Below are 23,009 nucleotides of genomic sequence, written 5' to 3'. Positions count from 1 at the left end.
TGTCTTCAACAATACAATATCAAACACCTGTAATTCCCACAAGAAGTCGACAGAAAGGGGTGAAGACACTACTTCTGAAATTTATAGTCGCAGTACAGTGTTACAAAACAATGAAGGTTTTAAATATGGAGATCAGAAGCAATACAAACAAGGCCTGGAGAATCTATAGCGGTGCTTCACTGAACGACTTAGCCTCATAATCACTCCAGGTATTTAGGAAACTGCTAGTAATTACCTTTCCTGTTCCACTCCCAAGTAGAGCGACAGTGAAACAAGTACTAAAATGTAGACTTTCACGGGCGGAAATATCATGTACATTATAATTATCCGGGCTGTTATGCCGTGGTCGGTTGATGAATTCTGTGTCAATTCCCAACGTTTCGTCTCCGACTGCGGGAGATATCTTCAAGGGGGTCCGTAGCTCGATGGAAGGTCCAACACACCCAGAACAGTCAGTAGCGAGCCAGTGGGTGTGTTGGACCTTCCATCGAGCTACGGACCCCCTTGAAGATATCTCCCGCAGTCGGAGACGAAACGTTGGGAATTGACACAGAATTCATCAACCGACCACGGCATAACAGCCCAGATAATTATAATGGACAGTGAAACAAGTGTCTATATGCCTCCTTATGAGTCCTAATTCCTAGAATCATATCTTTGGGTCCTTACGCGAAATGTACGTTGGTACCAGCAGAATCGTTCTGCTGTCAGCGGCCAAAGCCAATTCTCTACATATTATCAATGGTGTTCCTTGAAAGAACATCAGCTTCCCCCCACGGATTGACATTTGAGTTTCCACAGCAGCTCTGTAACATTTTCTTTAAACCTATTGCTACCAAATGTTAGAAGCCTGCCTCAATTTCTTTGATGCTCTTCCTTCAATCCGACCCGGTGACGATCAACACTCACACAGTACCCAAGAATGAGTCGCATTACTGTTCCATAGACATCTACGTTACAGGTTATTGGCACATTCCTAAAATGTACTGAGTACTCGCCTTCCCTTCTACCCTACTTACGTGCTCGTTCTATTTCATATCGCTTTGCAGCGTTACTCCAGGATATTTAATCGACGTGACTGTCAAGCAGCACACTTCTAATGATTTAGTGGAGCACTACTGGATAGTTTTTCCTACTCATCTGCCATAGCTTACATATTTCTATGTTTAAAGGTAGCTTTCATTCATTATACAAACAAGAAATTTCGTCTAAGTCACCTTGTACATTGCTAAGTCACTCAAAAACACCACCTTTCTGTACCTCAGCATCATCAGCAAATAGCTGCAGATTGCTGCCCACCCTGTCTGCCAGCTCATTTATGTATATGGAGGATCACAGGGATCCTCTCACACCACCCTGCCGATACCGTTGTCATTGATGAACGCTCTTTATCAAGGACAGCATATTAGATTCTATTATTGAAGAAGTCTTTCAGTCACTCACATATCTGGGAACCTTTTCTGTTGCTACCTCCTTTAACAGGCTGCAGTGCGACAGTTGCAGATACTTTCCGGAGTATGGACTACCTTTTGCCCTTCAACCAGAGTTCGCAGTATAATCATGTCAAATGACAAGGCGAGATTCACACATGCAATTATTTCTGAATTTGTGCTGATTTGCACACAGAGGCTCTTAAATAAAGGAAATTTATTTTCTTTGAACTGATAACATGTTCAAGGATTTTACAGAAGACGAATGTTGAGAACATTGATCTGTAATTTTGTAGATTCGTTTTTTTATTCTGGCTATATGGATGCACTTTTTTCCAGTCGCTTGGAATTTTGTGCTAGACAAGAGATTCGAGACAAATGAAAGCTAAATTAGGGGCCTATGCCGTATATCGGGTGTCTCAAAACATTTTAGCCTAACGGCCACACTGGCTGTTCTGCTAAATCCCAAAGGCAAGACCTGGCTACAGCCTCTAAGTTTTCCTGGGGCCTGATACAAGTATTGCTCGGCTCACCTCGGTACAATTCAGTTTTTGTGACGCTTATCACTGTCGTCATTCTTTACGAGCTGACAGTGGCACTGCAGTTGCCATTACGCAATGAACAGCTATTATTGCTTGAAATCTGGGAGGGAAGAAAATGTGTAAGACTCTGTGAGTAATCACACTGAAGTCGGAAACGAAATATCAAGCAAAAATAGGAAATATTAACGGAAAGGAAGAAAAGCTGTTAAAAGTGTTAAAAACAATATAGCAGGTCGCCTTGGCTGGCTGACTGCAGTAATAAAAATGGATGAGCCAGCCACTGCCACACACTAAAATACCCAGCCTAAGAGCAAAAGGCAAGAGAAACACAAATGCTGAAAAGATGAATACCAAGTCGAATAGACAGCACCAGACGGGGCGGGGATGAGTTAAAATGCAGGTAGGGTGAAGGGATGGAAGACAAGGCCACATGCCAACCCTTAGACTGAATTTTAAAATCCTCCTCTCGAACAAAACTTGAAGCTAGATCGTCTGTTCAGGCACTGTCACCTAACACTGCAGGCAGTGCGCCAGGAAGGTTGAAGGTCCGTCTCAGGGCGGCAAAATCTGGACAGTCCAATAAGATGTCAGACACTCAAGTATGAACCACAGTGACACTTTGGTGGGTCCTCGCAACGTAGGTGACCGTGAGCCAGCAAAGGACGAAGTAGTCCTTGTGAAAAGCTCGCATGGAGGACTACCACACATTCGTCGTCACCTTTACCATTCGTAGCTTATTCAGCAAAGTCAGGGAGCAGCATTCTGTATACCAGAGCCCGAAAACTTCGCGGTATAATACTGAACCGAAGAACAGATTCCGGTAGGCCGATCTCCAGATTTTACAAGTAGTCTGTCTGGCTAGACTTTTAGCAAATTCATTTCCCAGGATTCCGACGTGACCTTGGGTCCATAGAAAGACTGATCACGTTGTTTGAGGATGTAAACAGACTATTGGATGACCGTTAGCAAAGGATGGCGATGATAGCACTGGTGGAGAGCTTGTGAGGTGCTCAAGGGGTCGCTACAAATGAAGAAGGAGTTCTGATGCAGGGACAGATATGCTCAAGGGCGCGAGAGAAGGCTACCAGCACTGCAGTGGAAACACTGCGGCCATCTGGCAAGGAGCGCTGTTGAGTATGTCGTCCATGAGCGTAAACGAACCCAACATGACCATCAACCTTCAAGCCATCCGTGTATATTACTACTGAAATGGGTACACGTCAAGAGAAACAGGAGACAGAGAGCCGCGGGGTGAACCGAGACTTTTGGGACCAGTGAGAGGTCTAGAGGAAGCTGCAGCCGAGGTACAGACCTTGGAGGTGTACGTGAGTGGGCCTGGAAGAGAGGTGGTAGAGGAGAAGACGAGTTCAGAGAGAAGGGGCCGGACACCCAATTTCTGTTCACCTACAGAAAGCATCCAGGTCATTTCATTGCCACGTTGATAGCCGATGCACGTGCTGCGTTTTACACATTGTTACAACTACTTCTGACAGTGTTAAATGTATGGTGGTGACGTCTTCCGAGGAGTACAAAGGTGTAGTAGTATAGCACCATGTTGTATTCAACATGTGCCACCCGAAAAGCAAAATGTAATGGACTATTGTGTTTTGTGACTGCTGTTTCTTAGTGAAGATACAGTGAGTTTAGCACTGAGTAATTTCATTTAAATTGCCTTAACGCTAAATTCAAGGCAATTGCTTACTCAGAACCCAATTTTTGCATCAGATCCGCAAACGGTTGATTCGCAATGTAGCGATTTTTATGAAGATGGTTGCTGGAATTTAATTCTTCCACTAACACAGTTTGACTAACTGCAGAAGTTTGCTCATGTCCTACCCTTCCGCTTTGTTGACCTGTGAAGAAAAATGCTGCTAAGTGAAACAGACAAAAATATTTACAGATGTAAATTAAGTGATGAGCAGCATTTGAAGTCCTGCTCATGATTTCCACTAGTAAACTTGATTCACAACCATAGACAATTGTGAGTGGTGGTGGTGGTGGTGGTGGTTTGGTTTGTAGGGCGCTCAACATCCATCTTTTTCACATTCCAGTCTCCCCATTTTTCTGAATGATGATGAAATGGTGAGGAGAACACGAACACCCAGTCTCTGGGCAGAAAAAAATCCGCCGATCTAGCCGGTAATCGGACGTGACACCCCGTGATAGAGAGGTTCCAGTACTAACCAGTAGACCACGAGCTGTGCACAATTGTAAGTGGGATGTTACAGTTACATAAATTTTATTAATCATAATTACAATGCTTAATTTCATTATGTTTATTGAAATACGTTAGTTAGGCACAGTTAAATTTCAGGAAGTGTGATAATTAATTACAATTAAAGTGTTCATTAACACTATATATATATGTCAGTAGTTAATTTGTAGTTTAATTGGTGGTAGAATAAAAGTAACTGATTATTGCACGATTAAGTTTCATCGTAACTTCGCTTAATGAGCATGATGCATTTCTAAATCTCACTCAATTAACCCTCTTTAAGAGCAAAAGTTTTACATAGGAATCCATGCAGAATAGGTCAATACGTTCCATTCCGAAAATATATGTACCCAAAAAGACATAACACAGTAATATAATTTATTTGTAGTACAGTATATCCTGTTTCAGAAGAATGATGTCTCAAGATATTTGTTAATGACTGTGGCTGAAAACTTGTCGACAAAGGGAAATAGCATGTTCATACTTCGCATAGCTGCTGTCTTGTGGTTATCTTAAATGAATTCGTGTCAGTTAACGATCAAAAATCCTTGCCCTTGCATCGTAGCAGAAGCAGTCCCAATCTTTGGCGCGAGGCGAATCGCGACCGGTACTTCTGGCTGAACGAAAACAGGCGGCACTGTCGGAGTTTCCATCCACTTCACAGAGCGCGGTGGTCTGCAGGTACGGCTGCCATCCGTCCCGAAACATCAGGACCGTCACTGGTATGGACCTCCCTCTCCCTACACCCCCGACAAGAGGAAATTATGTCCCCATTTTGCAAAATACCCTTAACGAACTTGGCTGACGTACTGACGCAACACCATCTCTTAGCGCAACATGTAAATGCAGCCTCAGTTTTCTCTATGTCAACAAGTTTATGTTGATAAGATCATCTCACAGATGGCGTTGCATGTTGCGTATCCTCTGTTTCCGATGCAAGCACCTTCTGGATGCAGCACTGTCATTGGAGAAAATACCAGAAATCTCCAGCAGTACGTGGCTGGAACTATACAAGCAGCGCCACACGGAAAAATCGGCCAGTTCCCATTTGCAATCTGATAAGACGGTTCTTCCTAAACGTTATACGAACAACGTGTGCGAGTTGGTAACGTATAGTCACGTGTACGGTGACGAAAGTGTTGTCGACTTTTTACCGCCTAATTAGCTTATCACAGCTAAAAAATGTCTGGAAAAAGTGTGTCGCTTTCCGAATGATTACACAGAAAAGCGGTCTTTTCTCAAGAAAGGACGTGCAGATCAGGCAGAGCTGAGAGCTTCGTTGCTGTTTCATCTCAGAACTCACGGAGGTAAGCCAGACGTGAGGCATCACCTTTCTACGAAGAATCTTACCAATAGATTCGCGGTAGCATCAACATCAAAGCACATGGCTACATTCATGATGAATGAAGATACCCAGAAAGAATTACTCGTAGCTGCTGCAAAACTAACAGCAGCTTACGAAGTTGTCACGCATCGTCAGTCCTTGACTGTGACGTAAAAGTGAATGCCTCAATGTATCCCGACTACAAAGTCGCAGCAAAGCAGTCTACTGCCACAACCAAAGCTATAGCGATTGTTAAAAATATTATCGCACCACACTCCGTGTCTGACCGCACAAAACATTAGCAAACAGTTTCATTTTGGAACACTGGAACCGACGCATCGAACCAGAAGGCCGGAAAGGTGTTTCCTTCAGTTGACTACTACTTAGCTGAAAGTGACGGAATCCAAAAACAGCTGTTCAAGTTTGAGTCACATAATAACGAAACATCGGAGACAATTGCAAAGTTTTCTTTAGATCCTTTAAGACAACTGCAAATTCCATCAGATAAATTAATCGCTTTAGTTGAGGCAATACCAATGACTTCAGGAGACCTTCTTCGACGCGGTCAGCGGAATGTGTTTCACCAAATTAAGGAGCGCCTAGGAAACAATGTAGAGGGAACTGGATGGCCTGCCCGTATTCTCCACAGTACTAGTATCAAGCGCCGCTGCAGTCTTAACTCTAGAAATTGAACAACCGTCGTGAAAATACGTAATTGTGTTTCAAAACCCTCTGGGAGGACAAGTTGAGAAAGTTCTGCTTATACGTTGATGTAAATCATCAAACTCTTCTATCTCATTGAAAAGCAAGATGGCTCTTGTTAATGCCCGCAGTTGAGAGAATTCTTAACCTTTGGACAATTTTTTGACGCCAAAGAGGCCACTTAAAATAATTGGATTTTTTCAGTAATCCCATGCGCGAAATTTATTTCACGTTACTACAGTCAAACTTGGCTCTGTTTGAAAAATGTATAAAAAACGAGAAGAGTAAAGTCTCGATTATTGAAGTAAGAAATATATTAATTTACACTTAAAGGTGTCTAAATGAAAGGAACACAGCCAATTTTACGGGCATGCAAACAAACATGTATTTGAAGAAATTAAACAATGAGAACCCTAACCAAGAAATAATTTGATTTCAGAATTTGAACTAGACACAATGGCTTTCTGTACCATAACATGGTACAGAAATGGGGTAGTTATCTTCATAAAGATCAGGTATTTGATTGGATGACGCCATCTGAAACCACAGATTGCTCGACGATTGAAAACGCTGCTATGTACCTGAATAAAAATTATGCGAATATTTCAGGCGACAATTGTTTTCATATGAGAGAGAGGTCTGAAGAGCTTTTCGAAACTCAGGGGAATGAACTGTTAACACTCCGTGGAAGAAAGGTGGATTTCCTTTCTTAAGGAAACCCAAAATCCTGAACACAAATGCCGACTACTAGAATCTTGCGAGTATTTTTGTTCTATTCCCGCACACAATGCCACTGTGGAAAGAGCATTTTGGCTGACGTCGACCCAGTGCACTGACGAAAGAAGTCGACTGCTGACAGGGACTGTGGAATCAATCTTACAGTGCCAGTTTAACTACAAGCTGACTTGCATAGAGTTATATAAATACGTAAAGGGAAAAAAAGATTTGCTGAAAGAGGTGAAATCTTCAGAAATATGTGGTGTACCAATTATTTCTCCGCAACAAATTACTTGTAAATGTGTTCTAAATAAAAATAATTTTAATAAATGAATTACTTGCTTCATTTCTAGTGCCCTGTATGAAGAGTGTCCCGACGAGTCCCAACTAGATAGAGCAATCCTAATCACACAGGAGATCGAATTTCGTGCAACATACAGATAGAGTCATGAACGTAAGTGTGCCGACGAGTCCCAACTAGATAGAGCAATCCTAATCACACAGGAGATCGAATTTCGTGCAACATACAGATAGAGTCATGAACGTAAGTGTGCCGACGAGTCCCAACTAGATAGAGCAATCCTAATCACACAGGAGATCGAATTTCGTGCAACATACAGATAGAGTCATGAACGTAAGTGTGCCGACGAGTCCCAACTAGATAGAGCAATCCTAATCACACAGGAGATCGAATTTCGTGCAACATACAGATAGAGTCATGAATGTAAGTGTGCCGACGAGTCCCAACTAGATAGAGCAATCCTAATCACACAGGAGATCGAATTTCGTGCAACATACAGATAGAGTCATGAACGTAAGTGTGCCGACGAGTCCCAACTAGATAGAGCAATCCTAATCACACAGGAGATCGAATTTCGTGCAACATACAGATAGAGTCATGAATGTAAGTGTGCCGACGAGTCCCAACTAGATAGAGCAATCCTAATCACACAGGAGATCGAATTTCGTGCAACATACAGATAGAGTCATGAACGTAAGTGTGCCGACGAGTCCCAACTAGATAGAGCAATCCTAATCACACAGGAGATCGAATTTCGTGCAACATACAGATAGAGTCATGAATGTAAGTGTGCCGACGAGTCCCAACTAGATAGAGCAATCCTAATCACACAGGAGATCGAATTTCGTGCAACATACAGATAGAGTCATGAACGTAAGTGTGCCGACGAGTCCCAACTAGATAGAGCAATCCTAATCACACAGGAGATCGAATTTCGTGCAACATACAGATAGAGTCATGAACGTAAGTGTGCCGACGAGTCCCAACTAGATAGAGCAATCCTAATCACACAGGAGATCGAATTTCGTGCAACATACAGATAGAGTCATGAATGTAAGTGTGCCGACGAGTCCCAACTAGATAGAGCAATCCTAATCACACAGGAGATCGAATTTCGTGCAACATACAGATAGAGTCATGAACGTAAGTGTGCCGACGAGTCCCAACTAGATAGAGCAATCCTAATCACACAGGAGATCGAATTTCGTGCAACATACAGATAGAGTCATGAATGTAAGTGTGCCGACGAGTCCCAACTAGATAGAGCAATCCTAATCACACAGGAGATCGAATTTCGTGCAACATACAGATAGAGTCATGAACGTAAGTATGCCGACGAGTCCCAACTAGATAGAGCAATCCTAATCACACAGGAGATCGAATTTCGTGCAACATACAGATAGAGTCATGAACGTAAGTGTGCCGACGAGTCCCAACTAGATAGAGCAATCCTAATCACACAGGAGATCGAATTTCGTGCAACATACAGATAGAGTCATGAACGTAAGTGTGCCGACGAGTCCCAACTAGATAGAGCAATCCTAATCACACAGGAGATCGAATTTCGTGCAACATACAGATAGAGTCATGAACGTAAGTGTGCCGACGAGTCCCAACTAGATAGAGCAATCCTAATCACACAGGAGATCGAATTTCGTGCAACATACAGATAGAGTCATGAATGTAAGTGTGCCGACGAGTCCCAACTAGATAGAGCAATCCTAATCACACAGGAGATCGAATTTCGTGCAACATACAGATAGAGTCATGAACGTAAGTGTGCCGACGAGTCCCAACTAGATAGAGCAATCCTAATCACACAGGAGATCGAATTTCGTGCAACATACAGATAGAGTCATGAATGTAAGTGTGCCGACGAGTCCCAACTAGATAGAGCAATCCTAATCACACAGGAGATCGAATTTCGTGCAACATACAGATAGAGTCATGAATGTAAGTGTGCCGACGAGTCCCAACTAGATAGAGCAATCCTAATCACACAGGAGATCGAATTTCGTGCAACATACAGATAGAGTCATGAACGTAAGTGTGCCGACGAGTCCCAACTAGATAGAGCAATCCTAATCACACAGGAGATCGAATTTCGTGCAACATACAGATAGAGTCATGAACGTAAGTGTGCCGACGAGTCCCAACTAGATAAAGCAATCCTAATCACACAGGAGATCGAATTTCGTGCAACATACAGATAGAGTCATGAATGTAAGTGTGCCGACGAGTCCCAACTAGATAGAGCAATCCTAATCACACAGGAGATCGAATTTCGTGCAACATACAGATAGAGTCATGAACGTAAGTGTGCCGACGAGTCCCAACTAGATAGAGCAATCCTAATCACACAGGAGATCGAATTTCGTGCAACATACAGATAGAGTCATGAATGTAAGTGTGCCGACGAGTCCCAACTAGATAGAGCAATCCTAATCACACAGGAGATCGAATTTCGTGCAACATACAGATAGAGTCATGAACGTAAGTGTGCCGACGAGTCCCAACTAGATAGAGCAATCCTAATCACACAGGAGATCGAATTTCGTGCAACATACAGATAGAGTCATGAACGTAAGTGTGCCGACGAGTCCCAACTAGATAGAGCAATCCTAATCACACAGGAGATCGAATTTCGTGCAACATACAGATAGAGTCATGAATGTAAGTGTGCCGACGAGTCCCAACTAGATAGAGCAATCCTAATCACACAGGAGATCGAATTTCGTGCAACATACAGATAGAGTCATGAACGTAAGTGTGCCGACGAGTCCCAACTAGATAGAGCAATCCTAATCACACAGGAGATCGAATTTCGTGCAACATACAGATAGAGTCATGAACGTAAGTGTGCCGACGAGTCCCAACTAGATAGAGCAATCCTAATCACACAGGAGATCGAATTTCGTGCAACATACAGATAGAGTCATGAATGTAAGTGTGCCGACGAGTCCCAACTAGATAGAGCAATCCTAATCACACAGGAGATCGAATTTCGTGCAACATACAGATAGAGTCATGAATGTAAGTGTGCCGACGAGTCCCAACTAGATAGAGCAATCCTAATCACACAGGAGATCGAATTTCGTACAACATACAGATAGAGTCATGAACGTAAGTATGCATGATAAGGGATGCTACGTATATACGAAGGACGCACGGAGATAACGATCGAGGTCCATCAAAATCTTAAACTTTATTCGTGATGTCGTCTCAGAAAGGAATGGAAGTACTGCAATATGCCAAAGTTTTTCGTGAAATCGATCAAGTCAACTGAAAATCCGCGTCGAAGCTTTGATGTACTTGAGAAGAACGATGTTGGTCCATTCGATGCCGGAGAAGAACGACCTCCGCCCTCTGTGGTTCGTATTGTGTGCTGCAGCTCCGTGCTACTGGCGTAACAATACTTGACCGTCACTCACACAGTGAGAACCGAGTTCGAATTGTTACGTTGTTTAGTAACAAAGCACAGACAAGTGAAGTTAAATGAAAGCGACAGAAACGCAGGAGGATGAAGAACGTTCCGGTCCTGTGCGGAATGCAGGGAAACCAAGTGCTGAGGCGTATTTCTGGTTCTTCAAAATGATCATGGACCTCGAGTCACGTTACAGCTACGACTGTAATTATTTACGACTGATAGCCTTTTAGAATGTTCCACTGATGGAAAGGTATAGATTAACGGACGCCGGCCGCGGTGGTCTAGCGGTTCTAGGCGCTCAGTCAGGAGCCGCGCGGCTGCTACGGTCGCAGGTTCGAATCCTGCCTCGGGCATGGATGTGTGTGATGTCCTTAGGTTAGTTAGGTTTAAGTAGTTCTAAGTTCTAGGGGACTGATGACCATAGATGTTAAGTCCCATAGTGCTCAGAGCCATTTGAACCATTAACGGACGAATTCAATCAAATGGCCTCCTATGTTACGGACAACTCACCTGATATTTCCCTGAAGAACTTAATATTCAAGAGTTATGCCTATTATTGTATATAAAAATCCTCGAAACCCTGTGTCGTACGAAAGAAACAGACGGATTTTTGTGACAAACCACAGTGTAAGTTTTGTGTACGCCAGAACTGTCATGTTGAGTGTGACAGATTTAGAGCGACTGTTCTAAGAGTGATTTACAGATAAATAACGAAAAATACACAACTCAGATTCAAAGTCTGAACAAGCAGGAATAGCAACTTGAAATGAACTACGTAAGTGGAAAGCAGGGAACTTTTGTGAAAGCAAAAAGTTACGGACGTTTGAAATCTAAAAAAAAAATCTGATTACTAAAGCAATGTATGCCGACTACTAGAAGACTCTTCCGTTTCGTAAAATTTGAACCAACAAAGCATATTACAGCAGACAGCTATCATTTCATTCGTTCAATATCCATTTGCTTTCTTCTGGGCAATCAGTTTTACACATTTCTTCACGTGATCAGAATGAGTAGTACACCCATAAACGACGCCATCTGGCATTTTTCATCAGACAACTTTCGCAGTTTTTTTCTAGCAATTAAGATGGCGGACTTCGGAGGAAGAGGACATGATTGTGTAACGTCACGTCGACAACGCGACCGTTAGAGACGGAACAAAAGCTGAGGTGAGGAAAAGATGGAGAGGGGAAAATGGTCGTGCCCTTCCGAAGGAACCGTATCGGCATTTGCCTTAAGCGATTTAGGGAAATCACGGAAAACCTAAATCGGGATGGCAGGACGTGAGTTTGAACCAGCGTCCTCCCGACGGCGAGTCCAGTGTGGTAACCACTGCGCTACCTCACTCGATGCTGACGTCGTCTTGACGTTTTGAACGCCATGACAACTCCCTTTATTTTTACCTCTATGCATAATGACAAATTCACAATCACTGAAACTGAAACACCACCTCTGGATTTACGCGACGTAATCTACTCTGTAAACGTTAACCATCACAACTGTCAATAAACAACATGTAAAATTATTTGAAGTCCAATAACGAAAGAAAATATGTGGTTCGTAATAACGACACGTTACAACACAGAAAACTCGCTCTAACATGCAATAGAGACGTAATATAACATAGAAAATGCATAGACCCTTATACAGTACAACAATAACATCCCACATAGATGTAAGCACAATCTAATGTAATACTAGGTGGGAAGTACAAAGACGTACGTATAGTACAACAATTATCTGAAGAGGAACACTTGAAAATGGCAATTCTGCCGAAACGAACCCTTTGTGAATCAATGTAATGAACAGGAGTCAAAACAACTGGCAGCTAATTAGTACAGTCGTAGGAGAATGTCATTTTTACCTCATGTTCAAAAAAATGGCTCTGAGCACTATGTTTACCTCATGTTCGCAGCAGTCCCAGTAGAGAAGGTTTTATTCTTGTGTCGGTAAAAACAGGTAACACAAATTCAGTTTAGGGCCTAGTTAAACACACAATACCAATCATCGTGAGTAAGCGGCCCAGACTCACTGTGCAATACCTCGATTTCCAGCAGTTCCACGTAAACAGTGGGTGACCAAAAACCTACCATTCGCGTTGCTGCTACGTGTATGCAACGGAGCGCGGCTGCGATGCACGTGTGTAATAAATAAGCACCAATACGTAGGCAAGGCATCATCAGTGTGTCATTCCTGTCTCTCCGGCGTGCGTTCGGTAAATGCGAAAACGTGGACTATGTCGATGTTGCCGAACGAAACGGGACCAACGCGTTGTTATTCTGTTCTTGGCTGCCGAAGGCCAAACAACAGAACACATCCACCGGAGAATGAGGATTGTGTATGGGGCGGCACGTCTGTTGACAAGGGGGGGGGGGGGGGGGGGGAGGGGCAGGAGGGCGTTGCCGCTTCATGGAAAAGCACGTCCCCATATCACAAACGATGTAACGCGGAAGTTACGCCAACAGGACGACGAGGTGGTCTGACGGGTAATGAACCCCTGTGTTCAAAGGATCCGATCTGATGTGATCCCTGCCTTTTGTCTGATGATGATGGTAGCGAAATGATGGGATGAAAACGTCGTGATTGTGTGTTTGTGCTTAGTGTCTGAGTGTGTGTATTTCGGTGTCTTTAGCTTGTATGATTTGATTAAATGCGTACGTTATAGTTCCTGGTACTTGTCATGATGGGGAATTTGGTTCTGGGGTCAGGTGGATTTTTTCCCAGATTCCTGATGAGTAGGTGTTTGGAGTCTGAGGATTGGTGGAAGAATTTAATGGACTTCTTTTGGATGATTTCTGGATTTTTTTGTATACTGTGAGCTGTGTAGATATGTGTCTGATTGATACCGGCTAGCATCAGCAGCAATTCTGAAGTATTTGTTTTGAAGTCTCTGTACTTTTGCGATATTGGTGTCTGCGGCCATTGACGAGATTTCGGAACCATAGGTGATGGCTGGTTCCATGGTGGTTTTGAGAATCTTCTTTTTGGCTTTCATGTTGGACAGCGGATATATGTACGGGGCGCGCGCTATGCGCCGACATCCCCCCTCCCCCCTCACCTCCCCCCCCTCCTCGCCAGACCGTATTGCCACCCGCGCTGCACCCGCCAGTCAGCCCGTACGCTGTTCGTTCTTTTCTTTCGACAGTCGACTCGACAATCGAGTTATCGATTACTTTCCTATGTAGCACGCGCGTCCACGTCATCGTATTTTATACGTTTCTCTCTAGCACATAGGTAGCTAACACATACCTACGAGAAAAGTAGCGGCCATTCTGGTAATCTTGATACGTTATTCTGTCTGGCATTTGTCGAGAAAAGTTGGGAATATTCTACTGTTTTCTTGTACAGAGAACCTTCGATACGTAGCGTTGTAAGTACGGACGATGTAATTAACCAATTTTCCAGGATGAATAGGTGCATAGTATTCATCATTTAAGAAAGAGGACCATAATTTTACCTTTTTTTATATCATAAAGGGCAATGTCTTGTATATATGTATAATCAGTTTAAATAAAACAAACTTTGCATATGACTTTCTTATTACGGTAAAAGTAAAGGTAGCTCAAGATATCTTTTGGGCTCCTCCTTGAGGTTTTTCTGTATCCACCAATGGCACCCGCCCCATATACATCTACATGGATACTTTGCAAATCACATTTAAGTGCCTGGCAGAGGGTTCATCGACCCACCTTCACAACAATTATTTATTATTCCAATTTCGTACAGCGCGCTGAAAAACGAACACCTACATCTTTCCGTTCCCTTATTTTATTGTGATGATCGTTTCTCTTATGTATGCCGGCGTCAATAAAATATTTCCGCATTCGGAGGAGAAAGTTGGTGACTGAAATTTCGCGACAATATTCCGCCGCAACGAAAATCTTTCTTTTAGTGATGTCCACCTCAAATCATGTATCATTTTAGTGACACTCTCTCCCCTTTTTCGCGCTAATACAAAACGCGCTGTCGTCCTTTTAACTTTCTCGGTGTACTCCGTTATTTCTTATCGTGTAACCGAAATTTGACGAATTCCTTATAGCACTTATGTCGATGACTTCAGACTTTTCGTTAATTAGGGTCAATTTCCGCACCATACAAATATCTTTTCTAAATCGTTTTGCAATTTGTTTTGATCTTCTGACGGATTTATTAGTCGATAAACGACAGCATCATCTGCTAACAACCTAACAAAATTGCTCAGATTGTCTCCTAAATCGTTTATATACATAAGGACATATAAGACTACCTTGGGGAAAGCCAGAAATCACTTCAGTTTTATTCTATGACTTTCCTTCAATTACTACGAACTGTGACCCCTCTGACAGGAAATCACGAATCCAGTCACATAACTGAGACGATATTCCATAAGCACGCAATTTCACTACAAGCCACTTGTGTGGTACAATGTCAAAAGCCTTCCGTAAATCCCGAAATACGGAATGAATTAGAAATCCCTTGTCAACAGGACTCAACACTTCATGTGAATAAAGCGTGTGTTTCACAGGAACGATGTTTTGTAAACACATGTTGACTGTGTGTCAATAGATCGTTTCCTTCGAGGTAATTCATGATGTTGGAACACAATATATGTTCAAAAATCCTGCTGCATATCGACGTTAACAATATATGCCTGTAATTTAGTGGATTGCTCCTACTGCCTTTGTTGAATATTGGTGTTAGCTGTGCAACTTTCCAGTCTTTGGGTACGGATCTTTCGTCTAGTGAAGGGTTGTATATAATTAGGTATGGAGCTAATGCATCAGCATACTGTGAAAGGAACCTGATTGGTATACAGTCTGGACCAGAAGACTTGTTTTTGTTAATTGATTTAAGTTGTTTCATTACTTCGAGTATATTTACTTCTACGTTGCTCACGTTGGCAGCTGTTCTTAGTTCGAATTATGGTATATTTACCTCGTCTGCTTTGGTTAAGGAATTTCGGAAGGCTCTGTTTAGTAACTCTGCTTTGGCAGCTCTGTCTTCGATAGTATTTCCATCGCTATCGGCCAGAGAAGGCACTGATTGTGTCTTGACGCCAGCATACTTTACATTCGACCAGGATCTCTATTTTGTGCCAGGTATACTTTGTTCAGCATAAGAGTAAACCCGGTGTAAACAAACACAAGCTGGACGATCAGTCAGCAGCCGCAGCTCTGCTCTCCCACACTGGCGGTGTCCCGTTCTTTGAAGTGGATCCAACGCACGAATTACGTATCTTATTACTACGTCACTGTGAATGAAACTAAGACATTCTTATCTACTAACAGCCATCAAAGTTTTTTCTTAACCACACTGTAACTACGTTTTATTTCAAAAACCGTGTTCTCTCACAGTTTCCATAAACGCCACTTGCGCTCTGATTGTCGCGCTGTTGATACGAATCGTGTAAATGGATAACTGTTTCCTGCTTAGTGAAACACGCACGCAGTGTCAAGAAACAAGTTGTTCTTAATGTTTTTCACGAGCTTACAGGGGAAAACCAGCTCTGACGTTTCTCGAGAAACACTATGTAATAAAAATAAGAAGGTGGCTCATTTATATGCGCGATGTAATCTATAGATTGATGGGTACGTGTACTTGCGGGCGGCGAATCGAAAATCGTAATTTAGAGTGTTTTTCTTTGTTCGGTTTGAAAAACTAAATCACTTTAACATGAAATTCATCAAATGTGTGGTAATTAATTCATACGTAATAACTTTTTCAAGAAAGTGCACATCTAGTTTCCAATTACATATCGCATGAAAAATTCTAGTTTTCTTTGGAAACACACATTCTTAGTTGTCGATATTTTAAAAAAGATTCTTAAATATTGTTGAAGTTAAGAATACATTACACAATTAAAATTTTTCGAGGAATATGAAAAGTCAAATACTCTGAATGTGCCCATTGTTTTGTAGGACAGATGTGATGTCTCGCGAGCCAGAGCGGTGAGCGTGGTAGAACAATGGCGAACAACAGTTTTCACGGCGTCGAGCTCACTACAACAATGCTGCAGTTTTGCAGTTGTTACCTTAACGCTGCAATCTGAACCCAACCGAACTGATCTGGAGCAGAGGTAATGGATTTATCGCGAGAACTGGCAGGACATTTAAGCTTGCAAACGTACTAAAAGCTTTGTGACACGTCACTGCTGAACGATGAAGAAATGCCGAACAGTACCTCATAAAAGAGGGCGAAATGTGGACCTTTTGCTGGCTTTGGATTCTGATGGCGTCCTTATGAACGTAGCAGCACTGAAATTTATTCCTCTGTCTCCGATAAGGAAGGAGTTGGATTACCAGGCGACTCACTGTAATACCATCAGCGGCTTCATTATTTAAATACCTAGGAAATCCTCTGAAAATGTTGAATGATGGTTGGTTGTGTATTTAGGACAGAATGCCGGAAAACTGAAAGCTTCAGGAGTGTTACAACTATTCTGTGGACCAGTGACTCGATAACGAACATTTGACAAGGGAGATGTAGAGCTGCAGTGGAAGGCGCCATCGCATTAACAGCGTCTCAAAAGCGTGGAAAAGAGGAATAAATACATTAGCATCTGAAGCTCATCCTGATGTTTACTCATTAGTGAAAAATCTTCGAGAAGATGCACAATACCACGGCCACCTAAATTTTGATGGGAAAAGAAGACAGAAGGGCATCAGCAATGAAGAATGGCGAGTCGGTTACGAAGGCCAAAGAAACTTCAGGCTTGTGTAAACTTAAACCATTTCTGACTTGGGTGGGCTACGCACAGAATTTGCAATGACGAAGAAAACGTCAGAACCATTGAAAAAAATTGTAAATGTCGGAAGGTACTTTAACTGTTTACTATCTTGTAAATACTGTAAATAATGACTACCGCCTCCTGGCGTTCCCTCGAAACGACACAAAGTCGACTACATGGCTCTTGAAATTTGTAAAATATTCTCTAATGAACACTGACAAGACTATCTCAAAGACCAAACCTTTTCTACGCAATAATCGCAGCACTTGCCTTAGAGGGTCTTTTGAATCAAAATCTGTACGGGCAAACACCGAATAAAAATTCTTTAGAGTGCAAACTTCGGCAATAAACATGGAATTAAATCCATATCTCATCCCTCTGTTAGAAGACGAGCAAACCTGCATGAAACTGGTGAGGACGAAATAATCATAAAAAGCGACAGGTCGCAGTTTTGCATCCTTTCCACACTTGCTGAAGCTAATTTCCAGTAGCACATGTCGTCGACTACAGAAGGCCTGTTCAGGATGCGGCTAGGCGCCCGCTCGCCGCAAAATGGGACGATCAGATGATGTTACGCAGCGCATCTTTTGCTTGTAATTTTTGACTTATGTCGTTGAGGGTAATGTGTTTGTTTGCTTTTGTATTTTCACGTTAATTCCTTTTCCACAATTGTTGTTATATTAACTGTTAGTTCATTCGCTTCAGTCAGGAACCACGCTGCTGCTACGGCCGCAGGTTCGAATCCTGCCACGGGCGTGGATGTGTGTGATGTCCTTAGGTCAGTTAGGTTCAATTAGTTCTAAGTCTAGGGGAGTGATGACCTAAGTTGTTAACTCCCATAGTGCTTAGAGCCATTTTTGTCAGTTCATTTCGCTTTCTAATTGACATGCTTGCCATATCGATTGCTACTTTTGTAGTGGCTATTACGAGTATGTGTTTTAAGGAATTTTTGTGTTATTGCAAGTAAACGGTGCAACTGCCATAAAATCTGATAAAGGAAATTTTACAGTTATAATCGACCTCAATGACTACAAGGTTTTGACATTTTTCGAAGCTAACAACATAACAGAACTATCAAATAAACCAACAAATATACAGCATAACTAAAGAAAAGTACTAAAAGTTGTAATGCAATACTAACGGAATACCAAAAGAAATCACGTATTTTAATGAACCCACGCACACTGACGTTATGTGCTTAACCGAAGATACATAAATTCAACTCATACCAGCTCAAGTGTCACTCTGATAAATAGCGCAATATATTTGATCAGTAAAAACTGAACAAACTACTAACAGAGCTGTATACATATAACAAGAAATGTACCACAAAAAATTCAGGTACTTTTGCAAAAGCAATAAAAGACATCCAGATTTCACGTAATGAGAAATTTCTCCCTTTTCACGTTGCAAACCTATATACAAAGATACCAGTACAGGAAAGAATATGAATTATGTAGCAAAATCTATTACAGCAGAGGAAAACGACTGTAGAAACTTATTAAATCAGAGATCTCCTTAAAACGAATTTGTCAAAAAATTATTCTGAATGAAATGGAAAGATCTGTATTCAAGCATTGGAGTAGCTATGGGAAATTGTGTAGCTGGCACAATTGTGAACATTTTTCTCAACACATCAGAAGAAAACTTTTACGCTAATAGTGCCCTGTACTTAATAAGATCCTTTACTATTATAGATATGTTTATGACACGCTAATGTTCATTGACGGAAACAATACAGACAATATTATCCTGAAGTTACTGAACATCCTCCATCACAATACCAAATTTACTGTGGAATTGAAAATGGACAATTTAGTAAACTATCTTGACATAAAAATTAGCAAAGGCAACAATCGCCACACATTTGACATATACAGAAAACCGACCACCAGAGATAATCTAATAAATGCTAACTCTAAGCATCCCAAAACGGTACAGCATGCCTTCCTCCACTGCACGATTAATATAATTTACTTCTAGAACAACCAGCTATATAAAAGGAACTGAAAACACTGTTACATACCCTACAAAAATGATTTTGATCCAGATACACCAACCAAAAAAACACAACCGAAACTCACCACGATACATAACGCAAATCTTACCAAAGGAACCTCAACAAAACATAGAACCTACATACTTACAATTTACTAAGGACTAATGTCAAATAAAGACAAATGCACTATTTAAAACCCCAAACATAGAACTGGCTTTGCATACAAACAACAATGTTACATCGAAATTTCGTTCAAGTGCAACCAAAATCTCAGAACATGCCACTTCTGGAATACACAAAACTGACGATTGCAACAATTTATATAGCGACTAAACCGCACGAACTTAATACCAGATTTTGAGACCACACTAGAAGCGGTAACTGATCAATCACGCTTCAGTTTCCACCTGAAAACTCAACACCACGAAGTGGAGCTAATTGAAACTGTGTTAGATATATTACACAAAATACTATGAACATTCTGGAAGAACTGAAAATTTATATTCTTACCAGGAAATATCCACACGAAATTCTAACTGAACACAGATTTTAAACAGAAATACTATCTAGAAAACTGACAAAACAGAACACGAAAGGAAAATAAGTACACCGATAGGTAATAATCTCCGGTAAGCTGTTATTTATTTTGCAAACACATAGTAAAGAACTGTCAAAACTGAATTGTCAACATATCTGACAAACTTATTTTTACGTTTCGTAAGTACAAGATCTATTACACTTTGTGAGACATGACAGAGACTACTATATATGCAATATAGTCGTCACTTCCGACTGGATGTAATTACCAGTGCTAATGAAAATACGAATCAGCCACAGTTTATGTACAATTACTCTTACTGATGTTATTTCACAGGTCACTTGATAGCGGCAATAAGCTGAAACAGACCTGTCGTGAAAAATATTAAAAGACATACCTCATTGCAGCTAGTTTGCAGCATTAGTATCCATAAGGGACATTGAATTTCATTGTCAGTTCTCATTACGCTGAATCTTACTGTCAGTTCTCATTAATACAACAGACCTAAAACTAAAATTCACCACGGGACGTGATGACGGGCCGCCCTGAAGCGACACGCGGTTGGCCGCTGCTCTTGTGATCTCGGGCTGTGGCGTCGCAACCAATGCGCGATCGCCCATTTGTCTATTAAAAGCTTTACTTCACAATGTATGTGGGATGCAGTGTAAGCCGCTAGAGTGTTCCACGGTCAGTAACGGACGAGCTGTGTCCTGCAGACTGACGTCACGACCACCTGTTGCAGCTGCGCGTGTGAAAGCAGTGGAGTAACGCTGGCTGACCACTTATTATACGAAACTAAAAATATTAATAACTAATAAAGGAATAACCCGAGGAACGTCATATTTGATGTACAACCTTCTGTTGTGAAAACAAACAATATGTCAAAGTCTGAGATCAAAAATAGTTGTATTTTGGAAGTTAGTAAAATTCCATAAAAAAACGTAATTTTCTGACAGTCAAGAATTTAAATACAGTGCTGTAATAGTTCACCTTCAGATGTGACAAATTTGGAAAGTTTTTAGTTTCAGAAAACCTCTGGGACTTTTCTATAATAATAACTTCAAGAATTCTAAGTAAATATGTGTATTGTGTGTTAGGGTGCGTGTGAATGAGAATGCGTGCGTGAGAGTATGTGGGACGTTCGGCATTATTAAAAAATCATTCATGTAATTCTCTACAGGAACTGGCAAGTGTTCCAACTCTGTAACGTGGGAACGAATCCACTAGTGGTTCCCCTACTAGTGAATGTCGCATGTCCAAGTATGTATGCTTATGTTAAGACAGCCAGAACATTCGCGACTACATAATAAATTTCCAGATATAGAGTAAAGCTCATATTTCATTTTGTTCTGTTTATTTAATTAGACAAGTTTCGTGTTGCTTAATTTGATGACGTCAATGAGCCTAGAGAAGTGGTTGGTGCTTGCTAGATTTTGGCGCGAGCCGCGCACTAGAAGTGAGTTCTCATTGGTCGTAAGTGCTGCCAATGAGAAGCGAGACGGCTGGCCGTCTAGCGAGGAGATATAGTTTTGACTGTGGGAGAGTGAGAAAGGGGTAGTGATGGGCTAAACTGCGATTTTCCGATATCAGTGATTTCTGTGAATGCTACTTTTCAGTATCTGTTATTCTTAACTGTGATTTGTCGCAGTTAAGAGTCGCAGTTAAGAGTCGCAGTTAAGGAACCTAAGTCGCGTATCCCTCCGCCACTGCTATTTCTGCGATTTCTGCTACTTCCGCGATTTCTGCGACTTCTGCTACTTCTGTGACTTCTGCGATTTCTGTGACTTTTGCTACTTCTGCGATTTCTGTGACTTCTGCTACTTCTGCGATTTCTGTGACTCCTGCGATTTTTGCGACTTACCACCGCATGAAAAAGCTACATCTGTGCACACAGAAAATTGCATCTCAACAAACCTGTCATTGGTAAGTATGTTTTACGTTTGTTCTTCCGTTGGCTTTAATCTTGTATTAAAGAAACAACTGTGAAAATATTAATAGTGTAATTAATATGTAAGTAGCCATACAGTACTGTAATAGTTCGTGTTTAGAAAATGAACTCTAACGTATTGTTATGTTCTCAGGTACCCGAACTACATTTCAGTCACTCAGTAAAGTGATAACTCAAAATATCATTGTCAACAGATCTGAAGAAATTGCCACTGCGTCTTTAGACCGTTTTCGTCAGACGAGAGGTTAGTTTCTAAGTGTTTCGATGGACTTAATTACTTAAGTGAGATCGTTCTTGCAAATGTGAAATATACTCCATTGAGTGGCTTTCATTACAGCAAATATTAGCAATCTACTCTGCCAATTATATTGCTTGTAATTAGTGACAGCAAAAATTGTTTAATAATCCTTGTGATTTTGCAGACACAGTTCTGGTTGCTGTACGTATCTATCCACATCAAGGCTGTAGGGAGAGACTCGTGAAGATTCAAGAGAGCTCTTAGAGGATTTGCAGTTTAAAAGTGACATTATTGCGAAATAAGTGTGCAGATGAGTGATTAAACTGTGTTTTATTCAAGTTGTTGTGCGATTTTAAAGGAATAATAAATGTTAAATACAGTGAGCGAATAATGAAAATCTCATTTTCCACATGTTAAGCCGTCCTATACCCGTAATTTTCCGCCACATATTTATTGGTAAACACATGTTGGAGAGTGACATGCCCCCCCCCCCCTCTTTCTCCACAATCTTGTTGTGACACTGACCTGTAACATGTCCCGAAGTCTACAATATGCATTTTGAGGCTGTTGATACGAAAGTGGGAAGTACAGATCTTACAGTCAAATCAGGAATAGCTTAACTGAATCCCTTAAAAGTAACACAGGAAAAGCTTACTTATGTAGGTGGTAGTAGTGTCGGCAAAAATTTCTTGTGTGTGAAGTCGCCATGTAGAACACCAGGTGTAAAACTTTTCTCCTGAGTCTTGAACTGTGTCGGAACAAAAGTGAGGCATTCATATGACTGTTTTCATTTCTCTACACTTATACAGATGTCTCTGAGTTCTGCTGTGTTAACATTGCAAAGTCCTGTAGGCATGTGGAGTATTAACCAAAACTGTCATATTGGAAGCAGAATCAAACACATTTGTTACGTAACTTAATATTT

The 23,009-nt window shown here is 41.4% G+C and overlaps 1 protein-coding gene across 1 annotated transcript in view; it reads right to left on the bottom strand.

Annotated features, from left to right (window-relative positions):
* The window catches only part of LOC124553982 (ankyrin repeat domain-containing protein 65-like), a 44,214-nt gene that overhangs the window by 10,264 nt on the left and 10,941 nt on the right, over window positions 1-23,009 (bottom strand). The window lies entirely within an intron of this gene.

This window comes from Schistocerca americana, chromosome 11 (genome assembly GCF_021461395.2).
Source record: "Schistocerca americana isolate TAMUIC-IGC-003095 chromosome 11, iqSchAmer2.1, whole genome shotgun sequence".
In the NCBI taxonomy this organism is placed as follows: Eukaryota; Metazoa; Arthropoda; class Insecta; order Orthoptera; family Acrididae; genus Schistocerca; species Schistocerca americana.
The sequence above is the reverse complement of the archived record's forward strand: the minus strand, read 5'-3'. Positions and strand labels throughout refer to the sequence as shown.